At 41.7% G+C, this 17726-nt stretch overlaps 1 protein-coding gene and 1 long non-coding RNA gene across 3 annotated transcripts in view; one reads left to right on the top strand and one right to left on the bottom strand.

The window, feature by feature from the left end:
* Positions 1 to 17726, top strand: part of LOC129380699 (uncharacterized) — a 207096-nt gene that overhangs the window by 14583 nt on the left and 174787 nt on the right. The gene's annotated exons all lie outside the window — the stretch shown is intronic.
* On the bottom strand, positions 2541 to 15221 carry LOC126519112 (uncharacterized). The gene is made up of 4 exons (XR_007596523.3): positions 14982 to 15221; positions 13431 to 13466; positions 10556 to 10760; positions 2541 to 7847 (listed from the first exon to the last, which is right to left on the bottom strand). It is a non-coding gene; the product is annotated as an uncharacterized lncRNA (long non-coding RNA).

Consider the following 17726-nt stretch of genomic DNA (forward strand, 5'->3'; position numbering starts at 1 on the left):
CGGAAGTGAAAGCAGCGTATCGTCCAGTGTTACGTAGCTTTTATACAGCGTTCTCTGAGGTGTGGCAGTGGCTCCCAGCGACCGCTGGCATCCCCAGTGTAATTCCGTGTCGAAAAGACGCTATTTTCACACGGGAAGACACTGGAAGACGCTGGTTTGAGCAGAATTACGGCAGAAGCATTTTGTTGATCCTCTGGTACACAAATGATGCACTCCGAACTCACTTTCAGGCTTCGAATGAGCTGATGTAGCCTTAGCGAGCGCACCTTCCAATGCTGTTGCGTGATCGATAGCTCGTTGAAACGTTAGATACGAGTGTCTTTGAATGACGCTGAGCAAAGCGCACACAAATAAGTCTCAATATTACTGGTCAGGAAATGCACCAAACTCGCGTGTTTCTGCCAATGCTCGTAGCTACGCCACGAACTGTTGGTATCGTTTCATGTTCCTTCTGCCGTAGACGATGAAGCTTCGGTCGCTGGTCTATGACCGGTCATTGAGGGGGCAAATGTTTACGAGGCAGTTGGCACATGTTTCACAGTGACATAGAAGACGGCTTATCTGGAGCGGCAAGCTATTTCAGGAGCGAATACGTATGTGGAACCATGTCTAACCAACGCGCTTAACAAGTGATGTGCGTATCGGCTGCAAAGAAGTTTTCATTATCAGGTCAGCCGTCTCAAAGGGTCACATTATCCTCATCATGGGATCATATCTGTTGGAGAAAAAATGCTCAGGCAGCTGAAGGAACCTAACATCATGGACCAGGGTCGAGCAGGCTCTTCTGGATCTAGGTGCGCTGTCATCCCATATGCTCACGGCATATCTCACAATCTAAAAAAAGTAGGCAAACGAGCTGGTCTTGGGGTTTTATTTTCCGCTCCGAAACGTGTTTGTTTCATGTGTGCCAAGGTGAATACTGCACATCGGGAGAATAAACAGGTGTGCGCAAAAAAAAAAAAAAAAATGGGCAGAAGCACGTCGGATGTGTGAAGAAAGTAGTTTATTCGGTTCCCCTGTCGCGTGGTTCATCATGTGTAGGCCAATTGGGAAATTTCTTAATGACAGATTGGGTGAACATCGATATAGCATGGAAAACCGGCTCTCCGGTCACATTAGTGCTCACTGTAAGGCTCACAAGTGCATTCCAGATTTTAATAGAGCCTGCGTTTTGAACAGACCTAATGATCAAATGTCAAGGGAGATATTGGAAGCGCTTGAGGTCAAGTCGCGTGGTGATGCTGTATCAGTGAACCCTCAGCTTCTCTATCGACAATGGAGCTGGCGTATTTTGAGAACGGCACTTAGAAGCTGTTGTGTATCGTGTTTTCGTTGTGCGATGCAGGTGATGGCACTATTTATTCCTGTGTCAAGAAATAAAACGCCCACTTGTTAGTGCGCCTACGTGGTTGTGCCGTGTGGCCTTCCTTCGCCTGTTGTTTTATTTGGCGCTTTCGTTGTAATCCTGTATAACCACCTCGCCCACCAGCACGTTTTCAGTGACCCATGGATAACACGGGGCTTGAAAACAGATCAAAGTGACACTCGAGTTTGCGATTGATCTCAGGGCAACAATCTAACATGTGTACATTCAGGACCACCTATTTTTGTCAGAGGTCACGCTGCTTCTGCCCTAGAATTTTGCAAGCTCAAACCTCTCCCTGTCGGCGTGGTTGAGTGGCGATTATCCCTTACAAAAAAAATTGTTGAAAGGTTATTGACGTATCATTGTTCAACGTCAACAAATGACCTTGAAAGATCATCGAGGAATTGTTGAAACATCATTGAGGAAATTGTTGACAAGTGTTGATAATTGGCCCGCGACATTCACCAGAAACATCATTGTGGCCTCTCAATTAGAAAGATGATTGGCATATCGTTGAAACTATGGTGTACTTCAATGCTGAAAGCCCATTGAAGCATTGTTGAAGATGTGTTGTTTGTCAATGTTGAAACCCAATTGACGTATTGTTGAAATGTGTTGTTTGTCAATGTTGAAAGCCCATTGAAGCATTGTTGAAGCTCAAAATTGAAAGCCCATTGAGGTATTGTTGAAATGTGTTGTTTGTCAATGTTGAAAGCCCATTGAAGCATTGTTGAAGATGTGTTCAGTCTCAAAATTGAAAGCCCATTGACGTATTGTTGAAATGTGTTGTTCGTCAATATTGAAAGCCCATGGAAGAATTGTTGCAGATCTGTTGAACATCAACACAAATTATGTTGAAATCCCTTTATGCCCCACTGGGTATTTAGCAGTTTAAACCTGCACTTACCTTAAGATACTGCTGAGCTATGTTGCATATAATTACCTTTGATGTCACGTTAGTATGTTTGCTGTGAGAGGATAGGGATAAAATTTAAATACAGCCGCTTTGTATCGCAGGCCTCTGTCACCCTGGGCTCAAAACATGCTCCTAGATTGGCTGTAATAAGACGTATTGCAAAACTGCTAGCAGTACTATTATGCCACTTTTTTCAATTGTCAGAGTGAATGGTCCTCCACAAAACTAAGAGTGCTGAACTGATGCAGACAAAAACCATTTTTCTAGGTGAACTGTTTATTTGTAACCAAACATCTGTGTAAATGTACAACCATTTGTAGTTTGAGAACATCAGAAACTTAAAAACTATTGCACAGTACAAACTTCCTGCAGCTTGACACCATAACGAAATTGAATACTGAAGGTGTAGTATGTGTGGCCTTCAAGTAAAACACATTTCCCAAAAGAAATAAATTTAAAAAAATAAATACCTAAATAAATAAATGTAGAAGCAGACTGACATGACTGTCAATAAGAACACTCAAAAAGGTACTTGCTTTCTCTATTAGGGAGCCAGTGGTACTATTACCATGGCACGATTTGCTTGAGCCCACCGCACTCAAATGAGACCTGATATGCAGGGTGGTTATCTTTAAGTTTCATGGAATTTATTAAACACGGACTGTTGCAGCTAACATAATTCTAGATACAGAGTGCCAAACATTACTTGCATGAGAAATCAAGACACCATAGTCAGCTGATTAAGAAAAACTCAGTTCCTAATAAAGTTTTTACGAATTGTAGACGGTAATTTTACAAGGTGTATGCACTAAGAACGAACTTCCAGAATGACACCAGTAACGAGACACATGCCATCAAACTGGCTGTAGAAATGCACTGCTGTAGCACTTTTTTGTTAACAAAACGCACTGTTATGCATTGAAGCACAAAAGTAACCGGAATGCCCATGTATTTCTCTCACATTTATGAAAAAATCTCGCAACTGGTAACACCCTGGAAATTAATTTCAAGTGAATATGTCTTTCAACCTCACTGGCTACAATTTGCAAACTGAAATATGTGCCGTGATGTTTAAGTGAATTAATAAATTTATGAGAATCAGTTTAATGTTTCCATTTCTTGTGCTAGTAATGTCCACCTCTGAATAATCCAGCTCAAGAAGAAAAATTATGCTACCTGGCACAGACAACTTTAAAAAAATCTGTAAAACTGAAAAAGGACCACTGTACAATCCTTATTTGCTGGTTGAATAGTGTGTGCCAATTTCAGTAAACCTTACATACTTCTGAAATATGGCAATCACAATAAGTGATGCTTATGGGAGCAGTTTATTATGCTGCATTGCTGTTGCATGATACAGTTGCGTTTTCTGCCATGATAACGTTCCTGCGCAGGTCATTCCATATCAAGCGACTTATTCATATTAACTACTTCAGATTTTTATATGAAAAAAAAAACTATTAGTGATGTGCTGGAATAAAACAAAGTTACTCCTTTTGTGAGTTCAATTTTATTCACTGTCACAAAAAATAACGAAAGAATTCAGAAAAAGATATGGTTTCATGCAAACATGAAAGGCACATCATTGCCATGACCGGAGATTTTTTGTTGCATTTTAAATTTAAGCCGACTTATACCTAATAATTTTTACTCATGTATTTTAGATAGCAATAAACCATGTTTACAAAGCTATGTAAAATGCAGTTTTTACTGAACTCTGACAATGGCGCAGATGCACTTGCAGGTGTGAGATTCCATGCCGAATCGACCAGTGTTTTTTGACACCACACATATAGCTGAAACATTGCCATGTGTTTACTAGAGTTCAAAACTCGTTGCCCACTTTTATTAATTTTTGCCAGATATTTTGTAGCATTTTGGTGACAGTTTAGTTTTCCTGCTCAGCTGAGCTAGAGGACATCAATCAACATTCTTTTTCAAATGCACATTGTATTGATCGAGGCCTTCAAATGGTGTGCGTGCAAATACGGTGAAGTGATGCAACTGCCAAAATAGCCAATTTTTCAAATATTTGAATACTTCAATTGCTTTTGGCACCGGCAAAAATGAGTCAAATTGCAATCCGTTAGATTTTTTTTCGTAACGAAAAATTCACAGGACAGAACTTAAATACAGAATGGTAGCCCAAGTGACATAGTATAGCAAAAAAATATGTGCAGCTTTGAAGGTTCAGCTGATCGCCTGTAAAAAAAAAACAAATTCTAATCTTTTGCAAGAAGCTTCATGTTGAAGGAAAAAACAGCTTTCGTAGTTGGCCAAAAAATATGTGATACATTATTGGATAGCTCTACATGTCTACTATGCATGTGTGAAGTTAAAGAAGGCATTATTTTTAAATGCGAGAAATTCTTTTTTGAAATTTTGTCAGCACCGACTTTTCTCGGATGTGCGCACAGCTTGCCGGCTGGGAATGCACACGACAAAGCTGGCTTTGTCTCCACACAGATGACAGAGAAGCGGTGTTAGGGTCTGCATTTTATTGCCAAGGGCCACATGCTCTAACGCAACGAGGCTTGTGTTTGGTGTGGGCCAGGTAAACCATACAGCCATTGCACATAAACTATCAATACAAGGTCTGTTAGAAAAGTATCTGACCTTTGGCTGAAGAAAAGAAAACTGGCATAACTGGAGCGTTGGAAACCTAATCACCCTCAAAGTAGTCTCCTTGGGACTCCAGTCACTTCTCCCAGCAGTGCTGCCATTGTTAGAAGCATTCCGAGAAGGCCTCTTTCAGAACGGAGTTTAGCTCAGCTGTCGTTGCAGCCATAATGTCTTCTCTTGTCTGAAATCGCGCTTCTTTCAATGGCCTCTTGATTTTGGGAAACAGCCAGAAGTCGCAGGGGGCCACATCAGGAGAGTAAGGAGCCTGTCGAACTACAGGAGTCTGGTTATTCGCCAAAAAAGTCTGAATCAAGTGCGAGAAAAGCATTGTCGTCATGGATGCGCCAATTTCCTGTTGACAACTTCGGTATCTTGCGCCACACAGCATCACAGAGGCCATGGAGGACATCCCTGTAGTAGTCTTTAGTGATTGTTTGACCCTGTGGTGTGTACCCGTGGTGTACCACACTGCGGAAGTCAAAGAAAGCAGTCAGCAACACTTTAACGTTGATGCGCACTTAGCGGTCTTTGGTTAGTGACGTGTAATGCTTCCACTGTAATGACTGGGATTTGGTTTCCGGGTCGTAAACATACCCCCAAGACTTGTCACCAGTGATTATGGTGTTCATGAAGTTGGGGTCACTGTTTGTGGAATCCAGCATGTCTGTGAGACTTCAACACGAAGTTGCTTTAGCTCCATCATGAGCAGTTTGGGAACGAATTTCGGTGCAACTCTCTTCATGGCCAAATCTTCAGTGATAATGGAATGTGGATAAAATGTGCTGATGCCCACCTCTACCACAATTTCTTGGATAGTCACACGACAGTCCCGCATCACCACGGGGTTCACTTCGGCAATGACCTGGTCATTTCGGCATGTTGATGGCCAACTGGAGCATGGCTCGCTCTCCACCGATGCGTGGCCGTCTTTAAACTGGTTGTACCACTCCTTAATCTGTGTGCTGCTCATAGCATAGTCACCAAAAGCAGTCTGAATGTTCGGAATGGTTTCCACTTGGCTGTCGCCCAGTTTCTGGCAAAATTTGATGCAGTAGCACTGCTCCAGTCACTCCGCCATTTTCCTTGCAATAAAAAACCGACGAGAGCACTGTGTACTACCTCATTCAAATGCTGCGTCCCAGCAAGTCACGCTATTGGCAGGCAGGAAAAAATTTGTGCATGCGCACAAAGGTTCAAGGGCGGCTGATGAAAATGCACTTGTTACATATTCATCAGGTGTTCGTAAAAAAAGGTCAAATACTTTTCTAACAGACCTCGTACGTATTAAATACGTGAGGGAATCCTGCAGTGCTAAAAGATATGGTTCGTGCAGTTTACAAAAAGAAATATCAGCTATTATGTAGACAGTAAATCCAGAAAGAGCACTAATATTGTTTATACAAAGCCTTTAAAAGGGCATGTCGCAGTGCAATGCAACATAGAGGGAGCAGGACACTTTGTGCCCTGCTCCCTGAAGCCCAATGACGATGCAAGTAGAAAACACCTTCATAATTAGGACTGAAAACCTACATGAGTACGAACAAATTCTTGTGGTGTTGTTTGCTACCACTGTTTTAGAGCCGGAACATGCTCATCTATAAGTCATATGTGCCATGTTTAGTCTGATGTGGTCAGACACCATTGGCAACCACTTCTTGTGTTCATGTTAAAAAAATACGAATTGAGACTGCAGCTGCAGCGCTAGACGTCACCTGCCTTCGCAATGATAAAAAAGGCAGTCAGTTTGTTGAATAGTTCTTGTGGCTAATTATATTAACAATATTTCCTTACTAGATGACATGGCTTCATATATTTATGCTATATTTATGCTGTATGTGTGATCCACAAATCAACATTATAAAAAATAATTTATCGCACTTAAACAATAATACCTTTTTGTTACTTGTCCCATGTATAGCAGACATGTAGGGCTGTGTAACGATGGGCGACATATACTTTTGTGCCAACCACCAAAGCTAATTTTTTTACCTTCAACACGAAGCTTCTTGCAAAAAATTTGAACTTTACAGTTTTTTAGCTGATCATCTGAACCTCTAAGGCTTGAAATATTTTGCAGCTATCCCAAGTCAACCAGTCTGATTTTATATTTATTTTGTGCCTTCTGTATTTCCCTATGTTAGAAGAAAATTCAAACTTTGCAAATTTTGGCACTCACACCACTTTAGTCTCTTGACATGAACACCATCTGAATATTTGGATCATACAATTTCCCTTTCAGAAGAAACGTGTATCAGTGCCTTCTAGCTTAGCTGGGCAAGAACAATAAATTTTTGCCAAAGTTCAAAAAAATTTTTGCGAAGGCAAATAAATGGGGAGCAAGAGTTTGGAGCTTCAACTATATCTGTGATGGTCAAAAGAACGTTGGTTGGTTGCCCTAGAACGACTCAAGTGTATGTACGAAAGCAAATTTTCTCATTGTACCTACTCAAAATCAAGCAAACTTGAAATGGTTTGCCATAATGGAACAGTTCTTGACAAAATTGGGTGGTTTGGCATGAAATGGCTTAAGATACTTAAAAAATATACTAATAAGGAAACACTTTCCTTACTAGAACCATACCAAAAACTAACATAAAAATGTAGTGAACTATAACAAAGCACAGCACTTGTATTCTGGATTGAGCAATCCAATGTGGACCTCTCAGGAGACTAGCATAATTAACATAAATAAAATTAACATAAAAATGTGAAGGCATAGAAAGGCACAACATTTGTAAGCTCATTTGAGAAATCCAAATTGGGCCCTTCAGGAGACTAACACAGAACATAAAAATGTCGAGAGTTACAAAAGCACAACACTTGTGTTTTGGTTTGAGCTGTCCAACTTGGGCTCTTGAGAGGTTATTGGTCCCATGCGAGAAGCGAGGCCACAGTTCTTTACATAGGGCATGTTGGTACCAGGCAATTTGCGACACGTGAAGCCTGCAAAAACAAGAAGCCAGAACAAGTTTTAAAAAGCACCTTCAAATGCAAAAGAATGGCATGCAATCTGCCCTCGTTATAACGAAATTGATTTATGTATTTGTGTTGCTTTAGTCCAACTTTCCACGGGTACAGCTTTACAGCATGACCATTTAAATTTATTCAGTGCGGCACAGGACTCCACTAAGTGTCAAATGCAGGAAAGGGCAAAGAGGAACAAAACACTGTAGCAAAATAACTTTATGAATATCCTCAATGTCAAAGATGTGAGCTTTGCTTGCTGAGAAACGAAATGGTGAAACAAATTCATGTCGTTCATAAATAAACCTGAACTGACAACTAAAATTATTTCTTGTAACTTTCATAATTAAAATTTGCTGCACTTCACTGTGCTTTTCCATGCTCCAAATACGATACTGTCATGTCACTACAACTGAGTGTAGCTTCATTTGATGTTAGGTTTCCTGAGTTCACATGCAATCGGAATGTACTTCTCGCCTTACAATGACTTAAGACTTTCTACATTAAAGAAGACACTGCTTATAGTGAAGTATGTTTTCTGCCTCGACGACTCGATTACTGTTCTAATGAGGATTCCGTGTAGTGCACCAAGCTGCTTAGCATGACACATGCAGAATGTGACAGAGACGAAGAAATGCCGTCTTTTAAGAGCCATATGCGATAGGACTGACTTCTTTAACCCTTTTAGGGTTCACTGCCGTACATCTGTGGCTGTGATGGAACGTTCTGAAAAAAATTTGCCTTTTCAGAACAAAGTGTTGCCTAGCATCCCACTGGAGGTGCTGCAACCTTCTGAGACTTCTAGAAAATATTCTTATAGTGCTGTCGCTCCTTGGGTTTCTCCAAAACTGATTTTTCACCTAGCTCCTTGGTGTCTGTCATTGCAGTAATTTGGGAGTGTTGCCACAAGTTTTTTGTAAGTTTCATTACACAAAAAAATTATGCTGCTTTATCCTGCATAAAAAAATAAAACATGTAAAACTGCAAATACTGAAATGGTATTGCCACTTTATTGTTATTTAAAAATATTATTTACCAGTTTATTTTCTCGGAATGTCACTCTGAAGAACTTAAATCTGCAATAAATATATTAAGGGTGCGCGAAAAGTGATTTTTGAGGCTGAACCGAATAATGCTAGAAGCAAATCAAATAATGGATAGTTTCTGAATAATGAACAGCTGATATCACAATTAATGTAAGATGAGGCTCACATCCTAGTATTATTAAAGTTAGCAAGTTTCTGTCATTGTTATGTTATGAAAAGCTGTTTATTAAAAGCACAAATGGAGCAGCAGAAAGTTTCGTCACATGCACAGGACTCTTCAGTAAGCATAAATGATTGCTGTACAGCCTCTAAAGTACAGCTACTGAAGTAACGTAGCCTGGTCTGCTATTAGAAGTTGTTACGTTTTATGTCTACACTATGTTATTGGAGGCGAGAATTTACCGTACTTTGGCTCAAATTTCATGTTTTATTGGTGTTTCGAAATATTAGAATACTCGCATTTACAAATAGTGACCATTCAAAGACTAAATTGAATAGGACACTATTCAATTCGAAAGTTTTGAGCATTTGCACACCACAAAAAATACATAACTCCTAAATTAGAGAGGCATATTTCTCCCCAAAATGTGATCCTCAACGGGCTAAACAAGAGTGACAGAAAAGCCCATTCATCTTTTTGATTAATTTAAGCCCATAATCTACTTGGCAATGGTTCATAATAACCCTGTTAACAGGTAGGTGAAGTAAGGAAGCAGGAATCAATTCTAACAATTTCAGAATGGGAGTAGTGGACATGTCCGATGGTCTGTAAGAAGCTTTATACATTAGGCCCCAAGAGCCTATTCTCAATTTATTGAAGTATATGGGGAAAAGCCACATAAATATTTTTTTTCATATCTTAGAATACACATAAATATTTTTTTCATATCTTAGAATACAAAGTGATAAAGTGTGCGTTAATAAATACGAGTCATAGGTTAAGTGCTTAGAATGAGTAAGCGCCCACTAAACGTAGTACTGTTGACAGCAATGCTTGCAACTCTGTCCCTGTTGTTTCTTTGATTGAAACAACCAAAAGAAAATTGCCACACCACTCAGGTTCCCTCTGCTAAAAGGCTGCTGTCTGGCATCACATGGACCTCCTTCAATATAGGAGCAACCTTAATTCAATGTGGTCTGTTAAAATTGGTGAAACTACTGTTTCACATCTCAGAACCTGGAGAGCTGTTTTAACTTCTGCAATTTGGTGAACATGCTCCTGCTCGAGCTGAGCAGTAACCACACTAGAGCATACCTTCTCCGCAATTCGCGTATTAGAATAATTTTTCAGGCTAACATGTCCTCCATGCCAATAGATTTGGAGCGTGCTTCACAGACAACTATTCCTTGCAATGACAGCCAAGTAACACTGCTAATGCGCAAATTCAGCTCATTTTATGTGGTGGAGCCTCTAAAAACTTTCAGCAGTGAAGGCAGCTTTTAAATTTTAGAAGCATTTGAGTATGGCGGCATTACGCACTTAAGATCGTACGAACAGTCAATCCAAATAGTAGGCTATTGTCGCATACAATTGCACACATGGGCTACTTGAAAGTCGTTTGTTATGCCAATGGCAAGTTCATAATTTTAGAAAAAAATGTGAATGTAAAAATGCAACCAGACAGGATATATGGTACTTGCCTATAACAGCACTGACCCTGGTGGGGTCAAGAGCCTTTTTTGCCCCTTGGTGTTATTTCCAAAGCCCAAATGGCCCATGAGCTCCTTCTCTGTGAACACATGGTGAAGCAAGGCCCTTGCAAACTTTCCTGGTCTACCATGGCAGGCCATGGTAAACTGTGCCAGGATAACCTTCTCAATGTGCACTCCTTCAACCTATGTGAACCTGCATGTTTAAGTAAATGTTAGCAAAACAGTTTTAAGCATTTCAAGCACATTCACACAACAGCCCTACTGCAAATAAATTACAAAAGTACCTGTTGCAAATCTAGATTGCTAAACTTGACTTCTTACAAGCTTCTTATGCTGTCTGGACGCCACATGTTTCAGAAAAACAATCCAGCACAAACAAGAATAATAAGCCAAAGTATCCAAACATATAGTACTTGAAAAAGGGGAGTACCAGCGAAACACAAATGACACGCACACAAGGAAACGGCATTAGACACGGACGGACGTTGGGACGGACCAGCGTCCGTCCCTGTCTAACGCCTTTTACGTGTGTGCGCGTCCTTTGTTTTGCTGGTACCCCCCTTTTTCAAGTTCATCACGCACCAACTGGCCCAAGAGCTTGCGCTAATGCACATCTAGTACTATTTATTGTGATTACCATTTTTAGGATACTTCATATTTTCAAGTGTTTGTCTCTATTTTCCCATCCAATTGTGTCAATAGGTAGTCCATGGTCTAATGGGGAGATTGGGCTGCTATGTTAAGGGAAGAGTTCAAAATCAACCGTTGGAACAGCTTGGGTGACTGGGTATGCGACCCTGGGCACATGCCACTTTTCAATGAATCTCCTTCCCGCTATCTTGGGCAACTGCTGCTGCTTGTGTTGGCAAGCAGCATTAGGAGCTCAAAGAGGGACATGATTGTCGATCATTACTAAGATTACCACTACACGTCACGTTAGCTTGCTGTGCTGCAGAAGTAATATGCGAGATTCCACTCCACTGTATGAAATGTACATAAGCTGCAAGGACAGTATGTGCCAACCACCACCTCAATTAAATTAATCGACTCGCAAAGCACAGGCTGCACAAGATCACGGAGTGAACTCAGAAGTTTGTGGACAGTCAGTTGATGTCCACGTCAGGGACCTCTAGGGAAACTCAGTCATTTCCTCGATGTGCATCATCGTGCCGTCATACATTGTATTACAATTCTGTCTGTCTCGTACCACCGTTCTAATAGTCATCATGTATCACCACAATTCAAAATATAAATAGACACTTATATCTACTCTTTATTTAATCTTTATGGAGAATACTTTGAGCATGAGTTTTTGCAAACATCATGAATTCTACAGCTTAAAGGTGCACTAAAGCAAAATTAAATTAATTAAATTCTGGCGTATTAAGTGCCAAAACGATAATCTGATGTTTAGGCACGCCTTAGTGGGGAACTCTGGACTAATTTTTACCAAATCAGGCTGCAAGGTACCTGGGCAGTTTTGTATTTCACCTCCATCAAAATGCGGCTGTTTGATCCTGTGACCTCGTGCTTAGCGGAGCTGTGCCAACACCCCTAAGCAACTACGGCATGAAAGCACTAAAGAGAAAAATTATTTTAGATGTATCTGTACATGACCTTCCTACAATTCAAGAGATTCACTCATACCGTGACAAGAGGCTGAGTAAACTGTAAAAGCAGCAAGAGGAAAGATTGGTGGCAGTGCTGCCTTGAAGTTACCACACCCGCTTGCTGTGACGTCATGGATTTTGATGATGTCTGTTGAGGTGTAGCAATTTTTTTTACAAATAAAGATGTTCATCGTATTCCAAAAACCCAAAATAAAAAGCGTCAGGAACTTTTACAGAACCAATACAGCCCAAGTTTGAAAAAATACTTGGAATCCATGATGTGACAATGAAGTGTCAGCACAAAGATTTTGGGGCGATACTCAGAAAATTGAACTTTGAGCTTTATTTTCTCTAATAATCAAACAACTACCAAGAAAGTTACAGAAGTAGTTATTTAAGACGATGCTTTATTTTAAATTCATTTAAGGTGTCATTAGTGTCCCCTTAATACAAAACAAGGAATGCACTTGGCTGCGTAATAGGTTAACATGCATCACTGGTTCTCATTAAGGTAGGATTATCAGTATAGCAAAGGGCATGCACTGGCTGCTCCAGAGGGGAGCCCTTCCACTTCCCCTCAACTTCCCAATTTCCAATTTCTTTATGAGCAGTGATGCAATTTCTGTATCTTAACGAGACATAATGCCAAGGAGATTAAAAATGCCATGCTGGCTACAGCATGTGGTGACCGGCACTTCACACCGTCCAGCTCGGCATCAATCTTTTTGGAATTTGGCCCTTGAAATGCAGAAAGCCCCGATCGCTGCTCGTTCTTCAGCCAACTTTCTCAAAGGGTGCTGCTGTTCTGGTTTGATACCTCTAGCTGTGCACTGCTGTATGACGTAGGTCATAATACCTTCGTTCTGGTAAAACTAGAAAGATGTGCACTCTAGTTAGTTAGAGGGGCGTTCAGAAACTTAGTGTGCACTAATGTCCACACTAAGTTTCTGAACGCCCCTCTCATATCAGGCATATACACTGAAAACGGCACATTCCGCGTTTAATATGTTCACAAGTGACAATGAAATTCACTCCCAGTCCCGGTGCAGTTGCAAAGTCTTTAAGCTGAGTGCTTAAAGGCACCATGTCTCCTAATGAAGGCACTCTGCACCAATTGATCACTGGAGCAAATGCGTTGCAGTTGCATCAGCAATGTTGTTGTTTTTTCTGCTTCCTGCAATACATTTTCACGGTATCACTGTATTTGATCATCGTGACGCTACAGAATGGATGGCCAAAGAATTCACTTATACCGTTCCAGCTGGGGCCTCTCCCAGCTCATTTTGAATCTGAAAAAAGATGTCACTATTAAAACGTGAAGCCACGATGCAGCAAAAGCGACAATCAAAAGAGCTACATGGACCATTAGGCTGACATAAATGGACGGATACAAATGACTAGTCATTGAATACACTAAAGTGTGGCCGCTCTTGCCAATGGCAGTGTGAGCTTGTCAAAAAATTTATTTCACATTCCTCTAGTTACTTTAACCATGATTTCCACGCATCTACTTAACTGTTATGGCCACATATTAAAGGCAGCTCCTTCATATAAAACCAGTGTTACATTCTTTTACTCCCCGTCTACCTGATGCTACTGAAGTTTTGCTTACTCTCAAAGAAAGAATTTCACAGAACTGCTCTTTCGACAAAGCATTATTCCAAGCTTGTGGCAAAGCGTCGTGATTTAGTTCACAACGATGCGCTCCCCTTTCAATCTGTTCACTCTGTAGTGCTCTGATTCAAAGCAAAAATTGCTTTTCGACATAACTAGCTACTTCTATAGTCACAAGAAACAATGCTAATTATTGATGTTTATGTTGCCGATAACGTATACATGCCGCCTCGAAACACAGTGGGACGACAACGCAGATATGCCAGGCATCTCGTTCCTTTACTGATTTTGAAACTATTGTTAAATCAGTTACTGAAGTGCGAAAAGCTGCAATTTCACGAAATTACATTATATTGAATGTTGTAGGACCTGGAGTGCCATGAAATCTGCCTTTCCGTGAATGCAAAGAGCGCCTACGCGAAGCCGTTTGGGCGAAGCACTCGATGGCGACGAACGGAGATGAAAAAATAAAGTTGAATGCGCGCGACCTGGGGGAAAACAAAACGCACGCGGTTGGCAAGGCGTATAAGTCGATGATTTCGCAGCACTCTGTGGCATCAACCCTATTGTATCTCACGTATCGCATGTACACCCTTGAAATTCTTTATTATTATTGCGCGACAGCCTCCTCTGTGTTTTCCGATCGCGCGAACATCGGCCGCACGGCGTGTCAGATAGTGGCCTTGAAGCACCGCGGAGTCACTAGATCCTGAAGGGAACAGCGCAACAGAATACACTTTCGCCAATCCCACCGCACCCCCCCCCCCTTTTGCTGAAAGCTCGCTCACACGCCTTGTACTAGCGTGGCGCAAACGAAATATCTTCGATTACAGTACAGATCGGATGGTTTCACGTCGCATTGTTTTGCGCTCATTAATAAGGCTAACTCAATCGGTGCTCGAACACCGTATCAGAAATCATGGCGTACAACATGCCCTGTTTTAGGTGGCACCACATAGCTGCCTTACGTCACCACAAGCGGAGTGTAAAGTTAAACCAGGACAAAACTCCACGTTATCTAGCACAAATCTAGTGCTGTACAACCCATTCTCGCAACGGAAGGATAGTACTAGGAATGAAAACTAGAAAAGACGCGCGCGGAAGACACGCACAAGCGCTGAAATCATTTCCCGGGTTCCGTTCACCGCGTCGCAATGGACGAACAAGGGGAATTCGAAACACTCACTCACCCTTGATGTCGCTGAGTCGGAGGCGATCATGGCGATCTTCGAGGCAACAAGTCCATAAAAAGCGAGCAACACGCAGGAATATTCCAAAGATGTCACAGCGAAGCACACAAAGAACACAGAAAACGCAGGAAACTCTCAAGCTAACGGCGTGCACGAACTCGCCGGAATGCGCCAAGCAGCAACATCGCAAACGCGCAATCATACATGTACACTCATACAAATACACGCTTATATTATCATCAATTGTACCATTGGATAACAAATTATGTAATCTCATGTTATTACTGAACAATTGTGGCGATTTGCAAGTGTATAAAAGTTTTTTGCTTCGCTTTTTTGATGAACTACTTTCTTTAGCGCAGTAACGCTGTGCACCGGCCGGAGCTAATGGCATGCGCGGGAAAAGGCGCCAAATTCAAACGTCACAAACGCCGCGCTAATTTGTGCGCGCAAAGTTTTCGTCGTCTGGATTAAAAAAAAAAAAGTAATGCGTGCCGCAACCATGCGAACTGAACTATTGACCAGAAAAGTACAGAAACGTCGCTGTTTGTGCTTCTTATTTCGACGTCATGGCAAACTGCGGGCGGTCTGTCGTCCCATTCTTTAAACATTTGTGCGTGTGCTCCTGCGCTGTGCGATTTGTCACCGAGAACGTATAGCAGCGCAGATTGTGCTTGGTGGCCGAGCAGATTCCGAACACATTCGCCAGCACCCCGTCTAGGTCACAGAAAAGAATTTGGCCTCCATGTGAAATATGAGCACCATGTCGTACATATCGGCCAAGCTTTTCGTTTCGTTCTGTATAGCGCGCTAACGGGTAAGCGAAACGCACTCTGTAAAAACGATGTTCACTCCTTTCTCCGCCGCACCCACCGTGGTGGCATAGTGGCTGAGCTGTTGCTCTACTAACCCGAGTGCTTGGGATCTAATGCCGGCCGCGGCGGCTGCATTTCGATTGGGGTGAAATGCAAAAACTACCGTGTACTGTGCGTTCGGTGCAGGTTAAAGGACCCCAGATGGCAAAAATAAATATGGCGTTTCTTACTACGGTGCGGCTCATAATCAAAGCGTGGTTTTGGCACGTCAAACCCCAGACTTGAATTTTGTTAACGTTCTCCGCCACCTTGATCATATTTAACATGGAGGCATGCAATGCCGTTTCCTAACACACAGCCAGGGCACTGGCCCCTTATAATGGACGCCGATGGAAATGCAGGATGCGTCCAATCATCGGTTGTAGGGACGTTTGTCTTCTGAAACTGCATATATATATATATATATATATATATATATATATATATATATATATATGCAGGGTGTTTCTGCTAACTTTAGGCCCAGTGTAAACTCTATGACGACGCGACTAAATGCATGTTGCTCCCTTTGGTATGTAGCGTGTCGCGCTATTTGTGTATTTTTGCTTAATTAGCTAATTAGGCAAGCATAATTAACCTGTAACCTCTGTAAGGACACATCTCTGTAAGGTGCCTTGTGGATGTCTCGCGCTGAAGATGCCCTCTCGGTGAGCGCATATTTCACCCCTCATCTTTTAAGAGGTTCAATACATACGAGCATTTGTCTAGCAAACCAGATTTTTTTTTCAAGGGAATTTTCCACGTCTCAGTAATTTCTCTCGTCGTATTCGAGTGCTGATTGCCGTGTTATAGTTTGTTAACGAAGCTTTCCCTCAAGTCTAAATATTTTAAGGCAGTTTTCCTAGCCTCTAAAGCCGCTCGAGTTCGCTCTTCTCCTTGAGCGGCCATTTTTCCTAGAAAGTATGCCTTCCAACTACTCTGCCCTTAAACTGGCTCTCTCAACTACTACACGCAGAGACAAAGCAACAGCGCGCGCATTAGATCCCATAGATGAGATGAATATTTACAATTAGTATTAGGGTTAAAATTATATTCGAGTGCTGATTGCCGTGCTATCGTTTGCTAACGAAGCTTTCCCTCAAGTCTAAATATTTTAAGGCAGTTTGTCGTGTGCGTATCGTGGCTACGCACGCTTATATCGCATTCCGTTTCTCTACCACGGCTGCGCTTTAAAACCACGGCGCTGCAGTTTTTGCTTTTCTTTTCTTTCTTCTTCTCCGCCCTTAAACTGGCTCTCTCAACTACTACACGCAGAGACAAAGAAACAGCGCGCGCATTAGATCCCATAGATGAGATGAATATTTACAATTAGTATTAGGGTTATAATTATATTCGAGTGCTGATTGCCGTGATATCGTTTGCTAACGAAGCTTCCCCTCAAGTCTAAATATTTTAAGGCAGTTTGTCGTGTGCGTATCATGGCTACGCACGCTTATATCGCATTCCGTTTCTCTACCACGGGTGCGCTTTAAAACCACGGCGCTGCAGTTTTTGCTTTTCTCTTCTTTCTTCTTCTCCGCCCTTAAACTGGCTCTCTTAACTGTACTACACGCAGAGACAAAGAAACAGCGCGCGAATGCGATCCCATAGATGAGATGAATATATATATATATATATATATATATAGAAAACTATCAGTCATAGCTCTCGTAGTATAGCCCTCTGGGCCGTTTCCTTTTTTTTTTTTTCGAAAGTAGTCCTATTAGGGTTATTATAATTACACGAAGGTACTTCGCCCTCATCAGCAGCAGTCCTTGGTATAGTTATTCTGGCGGCTAGCTTCCCACGCTATGCGTGCCGCCATCGCACCTGGTTAAGCTTTTCCTAGACGCTAGAGCTATGCGTTGTCCGCGCAACCTTGAGCGATCGG

Source organism: Dermacentor andersoni, chromosome 10 (assembly GCF_023375885.2).
Source record: "Dermacentor andersoni chromosome 10, qqDerAnde1_hic_scaffold, whole genome shotgun sequence".
Classification (NCBI taxonomy): Eukaryota; Metazoa; Arthropoda; class Arachnida; order Ixodida; family Ixodidae; genus Dermacentor; species Dermacentor andersoni.